General features: G+C 28.4%; 1 protein-coding gene across 1 annotated transcript in view; it reads right to left on the bottom strand.

Moving 5' to 3' along the window:
- fog (folded gastrulation) overlaps positions 1–15,913 on the bottom strand; it is a 222,057-nt gene extending 206,144 nt beyond the window's left edge. The window contains exon 1 of the mRNA XM_075300953.1: positions 14,942–15,913. The gene's annotated coding sequence lies outside the window, so the exon portion shown is untranslated. The remainder of the gene's footprint in view (positions 1–14,941) is intronic.
- Positions 15,914–19,000: the final 3,087 nt, after the last annotated feature.

The raw sequence follows: 19,000 nt of genomic DNA, 5'->3' as shown, positions 1-19,000 counted from the left end.
CAACAAAACCACCGGCAACTACACACAGTCGCCGTCATTCGGTCACAATATTGAGAGCTGGCAGCAAACAACAACAGCAGAATTACTTCTGCTTCTAATGCTCTCATTTATGAATATTATTATTATTGTTATTGTTATTATTACAAATGCCCCACTTCATGGCGAAAAAAACAACAACAACAACCTCATCATCGTTCAACGCAAAAGGGGGGAACACAACAAAAACAGATCGAACATGAAAACCTACAATAATTCTATGTGGGTGACCCTTAGTGAACCAAAAACACTGTTAAGATTACAGCGAAGAGCAGAAAAATAGCAAATGATGAGGAAATTCTGGATAGTGTATGGATCATCATATTTTAGCTACACTGGAAAAAATGTTATTAGTAGACACAATCGATAAAAGCGTCAATATCGATCATTTACAACAAAAGAGTACATTACATTTAAATCAGGCTATATATAAAGTGGCTGATATGTAATTCAACAAAGTAAAGCGCTTTATTTTTCAAAAAAAAAATGTTGGAAATAAAATTAGATTAAATTAGATTAAATTAGATTTAAGAAGCTTAGATATTTTCGAATTGGCTACCTTTGGCATGAATTATAGCCTTCCAAGTTACTACTTCTACAAAAATGGCAGAACTTAAAATGGACTTTGGTAGAATGACATTAAACGAAAATTATTATTATTTTTTTTAATATTAAATTTATAGAAAGTTTTGTCAAAATTGTATATAGAAAATTTTGTCAATATTTCATATCTATAGAAAATTTTGTCAAAATTTTATTTATTTAGAAAATGTTGTCACCAATTTTCTCAAAATTCTATTTCTTTAGAAAATTTTGTCGAAATTTTATTTCTATAGAAAATATTGACAAAATTTTATTTAAACGAAAATTTTTGTCAAAATTTTATTTCAACGGAAAATTTTGTCATAATTTTATTTCTATAAAATATATTGTCATATTTTTATATCTATAGAAAATTTTGTCAAAATTTCGTCAAAATTTTATTTCTATAGAAAATTTGGTCACAATTTTATTTCTGTAGAAAATTTTGTCAACATTTAGTTCTACAGAAAATTTTGTCAACATTTTATTTCTATGGAATAGTTTGTTAAAATTTTATCTCTTTGGAAAATTTTGTCAAAATTTTATTTCTATAGGAAATTTTTTACAAATTTTATTTCTTTGAATGTGTTCACAGACAGACGGACGGACGGACAGACGGACATGGTTATATCGACTCAGGGACCCACCCTGAGCATTATTGCCAAAGACACCATGTGTCTATCTCGTCTCCTTCTGGGTGTTACAAACATATGCACTAACTTATAATACCCTGTTCCACAGTGTGGTGCAGGGTATAAAAACAACAACAATGCTTAAAGAACAAAACCAACAATAACAAAACAAAACTAATGAAAGAAAGAAGAAGAAGAAGTACGCTCGAAATAAATATTTCTATAGAAAATTTTGTCAAAATTTTATTTCAATTGAATATTTTGTCGAAATAATATTTCTATGTAAAAATTTTGTCAAAAAAATTTATGTTAAAATTTTATCTCTTTGGAAAATTTTGTCAAAATTTTATTTCTATAGAAAATTTTGTAAAAATTTTATTTCTATAGAAAATTTTGTCAAAATCTCTTTTGAAAATTTTGTCAAAATTTTATTTCTATAGAAAATTTTGTAAAAATTTTATTTCTATAGAAAATTTTGTCAAAATTTTATTTCAATTGAATATTTTGTCAAAATTATATTTCTATGTAAAAATTTTGTCAAAATTATATTTCTATGGAAAATTATGTCGAAATTTTATTTCTATAGAAAATTTTGTCAAAATTTTATTTCTATAGAAAATTTGGTCAAAATTTTATTTTTACAGAAAATTTTCTCAAAATTTGATTTCTACAGAATATTTTGTCAAAATTATATTGTTATGGAATATTTTGTTAAAATTGTATCTCTTTGAAAAATGTTGTCAAAATGTTATTTCTATTGAAAATTATGTTAAAATTTTTATTTCCATAGAAAATTTTTGTCAAATTTTTATTTCTATAGACATTTGTTTTCAAAATTTTATTTCTATGGAATATTTTGTTAAAATTTCATTTCTATGGAATATTTTGTTAAAATTTTATTTCTTTAGAAAATTTTGTCAAAATTTTATTTCTATAGAAAATTGTGTCAAAATTATATTTCTATAGAAAACTTTGTCAAAATTTTATTTCTATAGAAAATTTTGTCACAAATATATTTCTACAGCAAATTTTGTCAAAATTTTAATTGTATAGAAAATTTCTATGGAATATTTCTATGGAAAATTATGATAAAATTTTATCTCTTTGTAAAGTTTTGTCAAATTTTTATTTCTATAGGAAATATGGTAAAATTTGTATTTCTATAGAAAATTTTGTAAAAATTTTATTTCTATACAAAATTTTTGTTAAAATTTTATTTCTGTAGAAAAATTTGTCAAAATTTTATTTCTATAGAAAATTTTGTCAAAATTTTATTCCTATAGAAAATTTTGTCAAAATTTAATTTTTATAGAAAATTTTGTCAAAATTTTATTTCTACAGAAAATTTTGTAAAAATTTTATTTCTACAGAAAATTTTGTAAAAATTTTATTTCGATAGAAAAATTTGTAAAAATTTTATTTTTTTAGAAAATTTTGTCAAAATTTTATTCCTATAGAAAGTTTTGTCAAAATTTTATTTCAATTGAATATTTTGTTAAAATTTTATTTCTATAGAAAATGTTGCCAACATTTTATTTCTATAGAAAATTTTGTCAAAATTTTATTTCTATTGAAAATTTGGTCAACATTTGATTTTTATAGAAAATTTGTAAGAATTTTATTTCTACAGACGATTTTGTCAAAATTTTATTTCTATAGAAAATGTTTTCAAAATTTTATTTCTCTAGATTTTTTTTTTCAAAATTTTATTTCTACAGAATTTTTTTTTTCAATTTTTTTTTCTATAGAAAATTTTGTCAAAATATTTCTATGGAAAATTTTGTTAAAATTTTATTTCTATAGAAAATAAATGTACCTCTTAGTGGGAGGGGTATATTTTGCAAAATCTACCAAAACATCAAGAATTCTACCAATCTACCAAACAGTAAAAGAACTACAGAGGGAAAGGAATGGGTATAATAACATTGCTATTTTTCGCTCCACATCTGTTATTAACAAAGTAAAATTCTCTCTCTTACAACTCGGTAAGTGGGTGTTTGTGTGTTTTGTGAGTTTTAGAAAAAGGGAAACACTTTTTCCTTCATAAATTATTTCGGTTAAAATATATGTGGACCATGTTTAAATATGATTGGAAGGGCCAAATTTAATATGGGGGCTGTCATTATTAATGGATTTATTTGATAGTAAATAAATCAATTGACTTGGAATCTATTTCGTCGAACCACAAACAAAAACCTTTAACACTGTCTGTGGTTTACAAAATAGCTAGCAATAAAAAAATGTTTTTTTTTTTATTCGAATTCAATTCAAAACCCCCAAAGAATTAAGATTCAAAGAAAGCTTAAACCTTAACCAGAAGATCAAAGAAAAAGAAAAGAAATAGTATTCAATATGATTTTATTGCCAGTAACCATGCTACTAAGCATTCAATTTTATTTCAACTCTCAGGCGCCAAATTGAGGTATGGCTTATAGGTTTGGAAAGTAGTGAATCGCTTGAATAGTCCAAACAAACACTTGGAATGATTATACCATCGTCATCTCTTACCCTTCCCCTGGAATTCTTCCATGAATCTTGAGCTAGATAGAGGTGTTTATTGTAACACTTTCGCAATCTTTGAACTATTTTGTGTAATGTTTCTGTGTGGTGTTTTTTTTTTTTATTTTCTTTATCTCTTTTTTCCATTGTTTATTTTGTGATTTTAATGGATTAGTAGTGGTTTTTGGAATTTCTGCAGAGCTTTTTTTGCTCCAGTTTCGTTATGGATCTCATCTTTCTTTGGTGGTTTCTTGTCCATGCCCTACCTTAGTTTACTTTTCAATTATATGATTGCAGCTACTAATCCACCTGCGGTTTGATATTTGCACTTTATAAAAATTAAAATGTAAATAATCTGAGAATACCACAGGTAGTCCTTGGGGAAAAATACTTGGATATTGCATTTGAATGAATTAATTTGCAAAAGTTTTGTAAATGAAATGATGCGGAATTCGAACCACACGAGAAGAGATATGACGAAGATAATAACAATAATAATACATCTTATAATAAAACCAATATTTGTGTAAGTAAAATTTAACAAATTAAATTTGGTATGGTTCGACAATGCTGCTGAAGATAAAAGATATTTTAAATGAGATTTCTTAAATTTTCCATAAACACCCAAAGAAAAATTACTTTCCTCCGAAGCGAAATTTTAGACAAACGAAATTCGGCTTTCTTTTTTAGAGCAAATAAACTCAAATTAATGATCAGAGATTCTTGAAATCATTTATATTTGCTTGTCTAAAATTTCGTTACTCAGAAAAGAAAAACAATTCTTTAGTATGGTAATCATCTAAATTTAGTGTGGTATTGTTCTCAAATCAGAGTGATTTCATCCCCAAAGTTCCCTAATTTAAGTTAAAATTCCTTGCGACAATTTCTCAATAACTTTTTACAAGTTTTTATGAAAAAATTCTAAAGAAATATGCTCTTCTGTAGGAAATCAGTAAAAATAATAAAATATGGTGAAACATTAATGTCAAGGTGAACCATATTCATCATTTCTATTTCTAGGAAAATATTGTGTAAATCAGTGATGAACACTGACAAGGAGACATTTTTCCCGAGTCCTCAGGAAATGTCTTTTAGAGAAATAACAAATTACAAACGTTCTTTAGTATACTGAACAGATTTCGAATTTATTGAAATTCCCCCATCAAATATCCCAGTCCTCAACTGAAACCCTTTCACGAACACATATACTAGGTTAGGTTAGGTGGCAGCCCGATGTATCAGGCTCACTTAGACTATTCAGTCCATTGTGGTATGGTGAACTTCTCTCTCATCACTGAGTGCTGCCTGATTCCATGTTAAGCTCAATGACAAGGGACCTCCTTTTTATAGCCGAGTCCGAACGGCGTTCCACATTGCAGTGAAACCACTTAGAGAAATTTTGAAACCCTCAGAAATGTCACCTGCATTACTGAGGTGGGATAATCTACCGCTGAAAAACTTTTTGGTGTTCGGTCGAAGCAGGAATCGAACCCACGACCTTGTGTATGTAAGGCGGGCATGCTAACCATTGCACCACGGTGGCTCCCAACACAAATACTAGCAACACTGATTATCGCCGTATTCACAATAGCGACTTCTTGTGATTTATATAATTCACAATAGTGACTAATTACGCATTATACAAACTCAAAATTTTATTTCAATAGAAAATTTTGTTAAAATTGTAATTCTATAGGAAATTTTGTAAAAATTATATTTCTATGGGAAATTTTATAAAAATGTTATTTCCATACTAAATTTATTCAAAATTGTATTTCCATAGAAATTATTCCAGAAATTTATTTCCATAAAAAATTTATAAAAATTTTATTTCAATGGAAAATTTTGTCAACATTTTATTTCCATAGAAAATTTTCCCCATAAAAAAATTTTGTCACAATTCTATTTCTATGGAAAAATGTATAAAAATTTTATTTATATGGAAAATTTATTCAAAATAGTATTTCTATGGAAAATTTTGTCAACATTTTATTTCCATAGAAAATTTTGTCAACATTGTATTTCCATAGAAAATTTTCCCGAAATATTTTTCCCATCAAAAATTTTATCAAAATTTTATTTCTATGGAAAACTCTGTCAAAATTTTATGTCCATAGAAAATTTTGTCAATATTCTATTTCCAGAGAAAATTTTCCCGATTTTTTTCCCTACAAAATTTTGTCAAAATGTTATTCCTATAGAAAATTTTATCAACATTTTATTTCTATAGACAATTTTGTCAAAATTTTATTTCTATAGAACATTTTGTTAAAATTTTATTTCTATGGAAAATTTTGTCAAAATTGTATTCATATAGAAAATTTTGCCAATTTTTTTTGTGTATGGAATATTTTGTTAAAATTTTATTCTTTTAGAAATTTTGTTAAAATTTTATTTCTATAGAAAATTTTGTTAAAATGTTATTTTTATAGAAAATTTTGTCAAAATGTTAGTTCTATTGAAAATTTTATCAACATTTTATTTCTATAAAAAATTTTCCTGAATCAAAAATGTTGTCAAAATTTTATTTCTATGGAAAATTATGTCAAAATTTTATGTCGATAGAAAATTTTGTCAACAGTTTATTTCCATAGAAAATTTTCCCGAATTTTTTTTTTTTCATAAAAAACTTTGTCAAAATGTTATTTCTATGGAAAATTTTATCAACATTTTATTTCTATAGACAATTTTGTCAAAATTTTATTTCTATAGAACATTTTGTTAAAATTTTATTTCTATGGAAAATTTTGTCAAAATTTTATTTCCATAGAAAATTTTGTCAAAATTGTATTCCTATAGAAAATTTTGCCAATTTTTTTTTCGTCTGTGGAATATTTTGTTAAAATTTGATTCCTTTAGACAATTTGGTTAATATTTTATTTCTATAGAAAATTTTGTTAAAATGTTATTTCTATTGAAAATTTTGTCAAAATGTTATTTCTGTGGAAATTTTTATTAACATTTTATTTCTATAGAAAATTTTGTCAACATTTTATTTCCATAAAAAATGTTCCCGTATCAAAAATGTTGTCAAAATTTTATTTCTATGGAAAATTATGTCCAAATTTTATGTCCATAGAAAATTTTGTCAACATTTTATTTCCATAGAAAATTTTCCCGAAATTTTTTTTCCATAAAAAACTTTGTCAAAATGTTATTTCTATGGAAAATTTTATCAACATTTTATTTCTATAGAAAATTTTGTCAAAATTTTATTTCTATAGAACATTTTGTTAAAATTTTATTTCTATGGAAAATTTTGTCAAAATTTTATATCCATAGAAAATTTTGTCAAAATTGTATTCCTATAGAAAATTTTGCCATTTTTTTTTCGTGTGTGGAATATTTTGTTAAAATTTGATTCCTTTAGACAATTTGGTTAAAATTTTATTTCTATAGAAAATTTTGTTAAAATGTTATTTCTATTGAAAACTTTGTCAAAATGTTATTTCTATGGAAAATTTTATCAACATTTTATTTCTATAGAAAATTTTGTCAAAATTTTATTTCTACAGAAGATTTTGTCAATTTTTTTTTTCTATAGAAAATGTTGTCAAAATTGTATCCCTATAAAAAATTTTGCCAATTTTTTTCGTCTGTGGAATATTTTGTTAAAATTTTATTCCTTTAGAAAATTTTGTTAAAATTTTATTCCTTTGGAAAATTTCGTCAAAATTTTATTTCTATAGAAAATGTCAAAATTTTATTAATTATTAGATTAGAAAAGGTTGCTCACTCAACACAAAAAAAATTTATCTCACTCGAAATTTTATACAAGTAATTCCCTTTTTGGCGTTTAGATGTTTGAGTTATCATAATCACGTTTGAATTATCATAACCAGGCTGATCAAAATACAATCAAGCGGTTTATATTTTCATTATATATTAAGTTAAGGATGAGAAAGTGGCCGTTAAATTTGAAAATCCCACCCGGATATTGCAAGCTGATGTTAGAACATTCCCAATTTGAGACAATTGGTCACAGTGAGGTGATTATAAATACGATTTGGTTAATTAAATATCTCAAACGTAGTATGGGGGTAAACGATTCACTTTAGATTTATCATAATACCTTTTGAAATATCTCTAAATATACGAAGAATCATCTCATACCTAGATATAGCTGCCTCATATATTAAAAAATCAAAAAAGATTTTCTAAGATAGACTAAAACCTGTGCCAAATTTCAGGATAATTGGTCTTATGAGCTGTACTTTGAACAAAAAATAAATGGGCACAAATACACGGACATAGTTAAATGGAATCAGAATTTGATTCAGATACGATTGGTACAATAATAAACAGCTCTAACTGGGCACAAACTTATTATACCCTGTCGTAGTTGTTAATTTTTATTATTACAAGCAATTTATCGCATATCCAACTCTGAAATATCAATATATTCTAATTGATTTTTTACGACTTTAAGCTTGTTATGATGGTTTTAAATTAAGCATTAGGAAACGAGTTTGACCATATCATAATAAACCAAAAACCTTTTCTATACTTATGAAAAAAATGAATAAAATTCAAAATGTCACATAAAAGGTTTTAAGAAGGCTAATTAAAAAAAAACCAAAAACCAAAAACAGGCAATATGATCGTAACAAAATTAATGAAGGATCCATTATTGAATATTCCCTATAAAGAATATCTCTGGCAATTTACGAGCATTTTTAAAGATAGCAGTTGCAATTTACTATATACAAGAGAAATAATTATTTATGGCGTTAAAATAATTGACAAAATAAAAACATTCGTATTTCGCAAATGTTTTTATTTTTTTGCTGGCAAATTGCGAAACCGGTAATTTTATATTCGCTGTCCAATATTAGCAAGATTTTAAGAAATCTGAGATGAAACAAGTTATGTTAATTATTTTTTACTATGGTTTTTAAAAAAAATAAAATTAACAAAATTTGGTGATCAGTTATTCTATTCTTTTATCCGTTTCCATAAATTTTAAGATTTGCAGATATGAATAAATATTTAATATGCGAAAGGTTTACGGTGGTAGATAAAAGAAATGTTACGCGAAGGTGTTTTTTCAAATCTCTTACTAAGCTTGCCCGCAAGCCTATTTTGCAATAGATTTGTAATGAACATGAAGTTAATGGATATCTCCTCAGAATGAATCAAGGAATCTTAAAATTAAATTTAGGAGGTATATATGGAATATATGGATTTAGAATATAAAGAGAAAATTAAATTCCTCGGTTGAACTAGTCTGTCGCTTATAGACTTGTGTCGTTCCGGAATGGACTAGTTCCAATGAACGATTCACCAAATGTAACGACCGGTATTAGTTCACAGGTCAGCTGTTTGACACCATCAGAGAGAGAGAGAGTATGTCAGCAGCTCAGAAAAGAAAACTCTTCTTTCAGTGTAGGATTGGATTTACAAGATTTTTATACTAATGAAAAATCTCTCTTAGGCAAAAATGCTACATATTTGGTTCAGGAGGTTATATAAAAATATAAAAAAAAATATTTGAAAATTGATTATACGATACGAAAAGACAAATGTGGTTGCAGTGCATTTGTCAGTACTTTTATTGCAAGTATTGCAGCCTGAAAAATACTGCATTGCTAGGGTAATCATTGTGCTATATTAGTTTCCAGGTATTTCGAGTATATAATCATTTTTTGATTGTAATTTTTTGTTTCCACTTATCCGGAATTGCCTTCTTGAACGAGTAAAAGGTTATCGAAACTTTTTAAAAACTGTTTTCATTATAGAGCTTAAAGTTCAGCTTCCTGTCTAAAACGTTCCTAAGAATTTGCAGACTCACAAAAATAATTTAAAAAAAACCAAACCCTGTTGAAAAGGCTGATGAAACTTGCAGGAAACGATGACAAAATTTGTTTTTGCGTTTGTATCTTTTAAGTCTTGACCATAAATGATCCAAAAAAATTAAGCTCAATTACCGAAGCCTAATTTTCACTGTATTTTCTTGAGACAATACACGCTGAAAAATATATTGTCTTGAGGCGAAGGAGTTATTGTCCTTAATATACCACTACGATTTTTGCTTAGAATAGAAAACGCATGTCTCTGATAGAAAGTTTTTTTCCTTGTACAAAAGTCGATAAAGTTTTCAATCAAGTTGCGTTTTCTTCATAATGATCCGACCTGAAAATGTGATTCTTTACATGAAAAAAAAACAAATTGCTATACTATGATCAACTTGGCTTTAATAATTCGGAATTATTCTTCAAAATTAATGAAATCGTCTTTAAGTTGGTTGAATTTTAGTATTTCGACCATATATCTAAAGATCGACTAAAAAAACTAAAAATATGGGATGTCTTTCAACACTTCATTTTGAAGACCTTAAAGGCACATTCTTAAAAGCACTACCAAAAATTTCCTCTCAAAGATGTTTTTTATTTTAACTACAGAGGAAGTTCTTTTAATTCAAAAAAATTTTTTTTAACTTTATTCATAACTTAAAGGGACAGTTTTAACTTTTTTGTTTATGATAGATTAAAAACAAAGTACGAAATAATAAAATGGTACAAATTTGGTAAAAGTTTTGTCGAAAAAATTCTAAATCCATTTTTGAAAAATTGCGAATTTTTGAAATTATTTGCGGTGAAACGTTGTAGAGAAGCGTTAGAATGCATTAAAAATCATAAACAATTATAGAAGTTATTTATTTTTCAAAATATAACTATATTTTTATACCCTGCGCCACACTGTGGCACGGGGTATTATAAGTTAGTGCATATGTTTGTAACACCCAGAAGGAGACGAGATAGACACATGGTGTCTTTGGCAATAATGCTCAGGGTGGGTCCCTGAGTCGATATAACCATGTCCGTCTGTCTGTGAATACATTTTTGTGATCAAAGTCTAGGTCGCAATTTAAGTCCAATCGCTTTCAAATTTGGCACATGTTCCTAATTTGGGTCAGAATAGAACCCTATTGATTTTGGAAGAAATCGGTTCAGATTTAGATATAGCTCTCATATATATCTTTCGCCCTTATGTACTAATATGGACCCAGCAGCCAGAGTTTTATACCGATTTGCTTGAAATTTTGTACAAACATGACACTTAGTCGTATAGTCAAGTGTACAAAATTTGGGCCAGAGTTTTGGCCCAATTTGGTTGAAATTTTGCACTAGGAGTACAATTACCCAGCAAAAAAAGAGCTTCCAAAAAAGTAGTTTGGATCCCCAATCTGTGATCTGGAAGTAGTGCAAACTTGGATCATCTCCAATGAATTTTACATGGGTTTGTCATAGGACGGAAGTACTCTCTTTTTGGATCCTTTGCATTGCTTTAGAAGTTGTGCCCTGGAAGTTAATTTGAATGAAGAAATTTAAAAAGCAAAAAAAAATTTTTTTTCAACCAATTTCACTTTTTTTTATCCATATGTTTTATTACACAATTATTTTCCTATTATCGAATTTTCACAGTTTGAAAAACTTTTTCGCTCCGACCAGGGGTTGAACCTGGGTTTGCTGGCACCATAACAGAACGCCTTAGCACACACAGCCACAAACGCCATTGAACATAAAGCGTCGAAAAGTCAATTCAAATGTTTGCGATATGATCGTAATACGACACCAAGGAATAACATTCTAATTGCTTCTCGAGATGTTCTTTATTAGTATGAACGAAAAAATAAGAAACGCAGGTTCAAATCTCACCAGCAGCAATTTTTTTATCAAATATTTTTCTACAAAATTATTTTTTTATGTCATGCATCGTTTTTATTTTCGGCATATATATATTTTTTCCATTAAAATATATTTTTTCCATTAAAAATCAACAAAAAAATTCTCGTAATTTACAAAACCTTCTCAAAAGAACTTCCACGGAAGCGAAAAAGTCAAACGGCACAGGTTCAAATCCCAGCGGGGATGGAATTTATTTTTTTTTTTTTATTATTTGTTTACTTTTTTTATTAATTTCTATTTTTTTGTAGTTTTTTTATTAGTTTTCTATTTTTTTTGTAAAATTTAATTGTACAAAATTTGCACTTAAAATAGCCTGAGTGCGTTCTTTCTAATACTTGTCCACAAGGACTGCATCGGAAGTAGAAAAAAATCATTGGGGGATCCCAAGATGCGCTTTAGAAGAAATGTTTGAGCACTTTTCCAAAAGGACTGCATCAGAAGTGGAAAAAAATTATTGGGAGATTCCACGATGCGTTTTAGAAGAAATGTTTGTGGACTTGTCCAAAAGGACTGCATCGGAAGGTGGAAAAACTCGATGGGGGATTCTGGGCTGGGCTTTAAAAGAAATGTTTGTGGAACAACTTCTAATTTTTTTTTGCTGGGTAGTAATATAGTCATGTGCGCCAAATTTGATTGAAATCGGTTCAGATTTAAATATAGCTCCCATATATATGTTTTTCTGATTTCGACAAAAATGGTCAAAATACCAAAATTTTCCTTGTAAAATCGCCACTGCTTAGTCGAAAAGTTGTAAAAATGACTCTAATTTTCCTAAACTTCGAATACATATATATCGAGCGATAAATCATAAATAAACTTTTGCGAAGTTTCCTTAAAATTGCTTCTGATTTAAATGTTTCCCATATTTTTTTTTACTAAAATTGTGTTCCACCCTAGTGCATTTGCCAACTTAAATTTTGAGTCTATAGGTAGTAGTAATATAGTCATGTGCGATTTGATTGAAATCGGTTCAGATTTAAATATAGCTCCCATGTATATGTTTTTCTGATTTCGACAAAAATGTTCAAAATACCAACATTTTCCTTGTAAAATCGCCACTGCGATATATATATATATATATATATATATGTATATATATATATATATATATATATATATATATATATATATATATATATATATATATATATATATATATATATATATATATATATATATATATATATATATATATATATATATATATATATATATATATATATATATATATATATATATATATATATATATATATATATATACAGTCGAAGCTCGGTTTAACGAACGATATATTGTCAGGCTCTTTCGTTATTTAGAAAAATTCGTTAAATCGAACGGGAATATTAAATGTTAACTTTTATTGAAAATCGTAGTTTTTTACCAGATGAGTAAAAATTCATAATCGTTTGAAAAAATTAAAGCACAGAGATACTTAAAAAATAATATTTAAAATAATCCTGATGAAGTTGATATATCTAGGTTAGATTAGATTGAAAAGAGGATCCAAGATTCGCTGTCGTATGGGGGCCTATATATACCTATGTCATAATTTGTGTGCTCTTAACTTCTTAGACGAATTGCATAATTTGTTTCCAGTCCCCGGTTTCAAGATGGGCCAGGCATAGGTAGTATTCATAGTAACATCTTCCTAAAACGTCCTACATACACCATTACTCTGCTGCTCCTGCCGGCATAGATGTACTCTCAACGCTAGATTGCCGTTTCGACCAAGCACCAAAAAAGTTTTTCAGGGGTAGTTTATCCCTCTCACTAATGATGTTGACATTCCTGTGTATTTTATAGTTTCTCTTCAGCTATAAGACGGAGGTTCCTTGTTATTGAGCTAAATATAGAATCGGGTAGCACTCATTATTAAGAGAAAAATTCACCACTTGTCCAACTGGCAATTCTACGAAATATGCCACTAACGGACCTATCACAGGACTAGTACCAGTGCTCGTGTTTGTCGTAGTTTTTAAATTTTCATATATTTTATTGATTTCTATACTCTCATTCTTTTAAAATTTTATTTGATCTAGACATTTACCTATGGGCCAACATAGTCCAAAAGTTTTTCTTTCTGGTGCACTTTGGATGATCCAAATAATTCCGGTACCTAAGGGTTTGTCCCAGACTGGTTCATGAGGACCTGTCTAGTCCTACTAAGTTCTCCCAGGTCATGTAGTTTGAAATGAGTCCAATCCGTGGCCTGCAGTGTAAATTTATCCCCGTCAATGACTGGAACTGGTCTATTCACACCAGGGAGTAGTCCTGCACCGGCTCTGTTGTAGATACATTTCCCGTAGCGAAGCTGCGGGACCAGTTACCCGGCGGGACCAGACCCGGCCATTGAATATGTGTTTTCAAACATTTTAATGGAATTTAAATATCTTGGGAATGCCGTACTTGGTGGACATTTCCTAAGGACTTAAGCCATTCTCACAATCGTCAAATATTGCTGATTTTTTGTTGTTTATTTTCTTAAGATTAAAAGCCTTTTCGTTAAATCGAACGTAAATTTTGTTCAATTGTTCGTTATTTAGAATACTCAATGTTAAGAATTTTGACATTCGTTAAATTGGATTTTCGCTAAATGGGATATTCGTTAAACAGAGCTTCGACTGTATATATATATATATATATATATATATATATATATATATATATATATATATATATATATATATATCGAGCGATAAATCATAAATAAACTTTTGCGAAGTTTCCTTAAAATTGCTTCTGATTTAAATGTTTCCCATATTTTTTTACTAAAATTGTGTTCCACCCTAGTGCATTTGCCAACTTAAATTTTTAGTCTATAGATTTCGTAAAAGTCTATCAAATTCTGTCCAAATCGAGTGATATATAAATGTATGTATTTGGGACAAACCTTTATAAAAAGCACCCAACACATTTGACGGATGTCATATGGTATCGAAAATTTAAATCTACAAAGTGGTGCAGGGTATAACATAGTCGGCCCCGCTCGACTTTAGACTTTCCTTACTTGTTTTAATTAACATCCAAAACATTGAATTAGGATCACACCTTAAGAAGTGATGCAAATTCAGTACAACGGTGAAATCCTACTTATGACAAGCCCATGTTTATAAATTCATCGCTTCTGCGCCAATTTGAACCACTTCCGGATCCAAAGAGAAAATGTTCACTATGTTTTTTGCGTCCTTTTTTTTTTTTGCTGGGACGTTTTTACCAGACTTCGATAGCATTTGAAGAAAAAAAAAGTAAAATAAAACTAATAAATTCTAATTTTCTTCCTTTGGCTCGGAATCAATTCCAAAATCATTAGTGTAAATACAAATACCTTGAAGAGGGCAAGATTTCTTTTCAGTGTAGTCTATATATAAAGAATTAATCCAAATTGCAATAATTGTCATTATTTTATTATTTTAAAAAACAAGTATCTTGGATTTTGCTAATAAAATACATTTGCGATAATGGAGGAAACCAAAAATGTACAAAAAAAAAAAATAATAAACTTACTTGTAAATATTTATAATCCACAATGAATGAATACAGCAACACAAAAATATATAATATAGCAAGTACGAAAACACTTAATTACACATGTATATAAGAAAGATTTGTATATTTTATTTTTATTAATTTTTTTTTTTGTTTAATAAAATTTATATAAAACGAAAATATCTTGCACTTTTTCACTTTCTTTCGACTTGAGGATGTTGATATTTATTTCTCTTTGTTTTACACTTCTTCAAGATTCTTTTTTTCGTTATTTATTTTCTTATTTACAATTTCTTACTCCTCGTTGAGATTTTGAGTGGAGAAAGGGAATTTCATAAATAACAAAAAAACACCACACTGATTATAATATTTGTAATCAATTCAACACCCAACACAGTAGAAACAAAATAACAACAAAAACAACAACACTATATATTTTTCGGTGATTGTTTAAAGACGAAGCAGATGCAATTCCAATTTGTAACAAATTAAAAACAGCAACAATTATAGTAGAGAGTGATTGTTTTGTGAAACAGACATTCTATTTGACATTTCGATTGACGTTGTATTTATTAAATATTATTTTGGTATGTATATATGTATATATTATGTATGTATGTATTATTTTACAAAATACAAACAAGTGGTTGTAGACAATTAATCCCGAATGAATATTAAGAAGATGGGATGAGATTTTTTTCTATTAACACTGATAACAAAGACAATTGAACTGAACTCTATACGATTTTACACTTTTTCCCTTGATAATTTATAAGTAGCATTTTTTGTTTTAAATTAAAATACATTTCGAAGAATTTTTATTACACTTTTTTTTCTGGAATTTTTTCTTAAATTCTCATGGTTTAAGGGATTTAATATTTTCGTGTTTTGTTTTTAATAAAGTTCTCCGTTGTTTTAACCCGCAATGTAGCGTCGTTCGTTACGCTTCTTTATGCTTCGCATTAATTTTTTTATGAAGTCCGTTCAAAACGGTATCTCGCTATTGACTAAAATACGACAAAACAAATGAAACACATTTTTCCCATATGTTGTTATTTGTTTGTGACTACTACTTCGTCTCTTTTTTGGTTTCTCAGTGTCGTTGACGATGACAGCGACGTAGACGTCACTGCTTTAATGCCATCATGGCTCAGTCTCTTTAGCCCAGAAGACTGTCAACGTTGATGTTTGTAAGTGACAATGACGTTGCAGTCAATGTAAATGATCATTACTACATATATCTCGCTGTATAATCAACAGAACAAAGGCATATATGTATATTATGATAATTATTATCTCAATCATTATGATTAAACGTGATCGTCATGTGTGGTTTTAACTGATCCATTGATTGTCTATTTGTTAACTCTTGTGCGCTGCACTCTTGTTTGATGCCCTTTACTTCATACAATCACAATATGCTAAGTCAAAATAATAACAATTACACAAGTAGAAAAAGAAGTAGAAGAGAAGATCTCTGTTTCTCTGTAATTCTCTCTCCCTCTGCTTAGCAGAGCTAGCAACAGTTGTCTTCTTCATAGATGTTATTAAGTAACGAAAGTTGTTTGTATTTATTTTACTTCTTTTATTCTGTTGCCTCTCTGCCGCTATTCACTAGGGAATCCGTGAGCAGAATATAAGTCTCTCTTGCTTTATTTCGTTTCGTTTTTTTCTGTTTTTTTTGAGATGAGTTTTAGACATATGTTTAAATGTTACTTGTTATTGTTGTCCCCCCACAAAAAAAACGAATACTGCGATCAAAACAAAAACAAGAATTTTAAACATGTTGCTGATCTTTGGATACATAAAATGTTGATAAAGTAATTCATTATGTCAATATTGAAAATATGTGTGGTATGCATACACTAAAAGAAAACTAGAATGCAACAATTTTATATGTAAATCTTATATACACTGTAAACAATATTTAATTAATTAATTGTCATCTTCTTAATGTGATGAAGTTGTTGCAATATGAGAAAAAATCATTCACAATGACTGCTGAGACTGTATATGAATTTTGATATTGTGGGGAGTTGCTTTATACCACATAAGAGTCACACCTTATCACCCTTATAATAGCCTTAGACTATTATCAGGTGGCCACGACTAAACTATTGAATATGTCAGGTGGCAAAAAATATAATAATCAGGATTAAAACGTCATCTTTAAAATTTTGGGAAAATGGAATCGGCGACTTTAAAAATTTACAACAATCGAAATCAATTGTCGATGAAAACATTAAAGCACTAAAAATTATTTTGGATAGTCGCCGAATTACAATCACGAATGTTGATACTAGCTTATCGTTCGGCCCATGCTAAAGTATTTTTAGGATATTTTAGAGAACGGAAGAATATTCCACAATTTCTAAAAACAATGTCGCATGGACATTACTCAGAAGTTGTTGAGCATCATCAGCGACAGTCAACAATACCTCCAGAAGGTCATAACTCGGGAAGAATCATATTTGTATGGGTATGACGTTGAAACCAAAACCCAATAATTCCAATGGAATAGCCAAGAGGAAATAAAGGAAAAATTGAAAAAGACACATTGATTTCATACTATATAAAGAAAAGTGTTACTATATTGGTCCGATCGGACCAAACACCACCGATGACATAAAATAATTTTTGAAATTTGATTACACGGTTTGTGTCAGGTCTACATTAGCGTAGCTAGACAATTTTCCTAGGGGGGGCTATAGCCCCCCCATAGCTAAAATTTATAGACTGAACTTATAGGTTCAATTAATGTTTTATTTCATAAAATTGAATAAAAAATTAGACATCAAAATAACTCGACAAACAATTTATAATAAAGCAACTAAAAGTAGTTCCACACTTTTCCCAGCAAAAAAATTATGAGTTGTTCTAAAAGAACAACTTTAAAAGTACTTCCAAAAATGTCCTCAATTATTTTAACTACACAGGAAGTTTTTTTACTTAATTTTTTTTCATATTTTAATGTGTAATTTTTTGCTTTCTTTTTTTTCAAATAGTTTAAAAAAAGAGTAAGAATAAATAAATTGGTACAAATTATTCAAATTTTGCCACAAAACTGCTAAATCCATTATAGAAAAATCGATAATTTTGGAAATTATTCCAGGAAAAACGTTTCAAACAAGCGTCAGAATGCATTAAAAATCATAAAAACAATATAAAAATTATTTATTTGGGAAACAATTTTTTAATTCACATTCAAAACACTGAATTCGGATCTCACCTTAAGAAGTGATGCAAATTCATTGCAACGGCTGTTGAAACGGTGGACATTTGTCCTATGACAAGCTCATATTACATTCATTGCTTCTCCGCCAATTTTGCACCACTTCTAGACCCAAAAAGAACATTTTCACTACTTTTTTGGCAACGCTTTTTCGCAGCATTATTAAGATATTAATTTATGAAAGAATAGTTTTAATATCAATTACTATTTTTTTAATTAAATTGACTAAACTAAATCAATCATAAGTTCAACCACAGCTTTATTTCATAAATATCTTACTTCAAACATTGCCATCGGCAACTGCTACCACAACCCAAGTAATTCGATTGTTCATGAAAGTCTTTAGCGGAAATTTGTGCGATCGTATATACTTGTTTATTTTTATAAAAATTAAAAAAACTATTGACATTTATTGAAAAATGGAAAGTCATAAATAGAGTTTCAAATTCTGGGGGGGGGCTAAAATTTTTCTGGGGGGGTCTAAGCCCCCCCCCCCCCCCAGAGGCCTTCCTACGCTTATGCAGGTCTATAGTAAATTATACATTTTTAGGGACCATCTTAATTATATCTGAAGAACTGGACTATTAAAAATCAAGATTTAATGTTTATTTGGACCATTCTAACCCTTATAATCGAATGTCCACATGAAGAATGGGAGAATATGTGGGTTATATCCGAACTGTGGGTAAAACAAAACTACAGGAAATCGGATGAAAAGTGTGGAGTGTAGTCCCTTAAGAAAGTAAAATCGGGAGTTTGGTTTACTTGGGGGTGGGGGAACGATGGAACAAAGTAAAAATACTACAACAATAAAGGTATTTTTCTTCGAAATTTGAAAGTTGGTT

The sequence above is a fragment of the Haematobia irritans genome, chromosome 3 (genome assembly GCF_050003625.1).
Source record: "Haematobia irritans isolate KBUSLIRL chromosome 3, ASM5000362v1, whole genome shotgun sequence".
Taxonomy (NCBI): domain Eukaryota; kingdom Metazoa; phylum Arthropoda; class Insecta; order Diptera; family Muscidae; genus Haematobia; species Haematobia irritans.
This window is presented reverse-complemented; position numbering and strand designations above follow the sequence as displayed.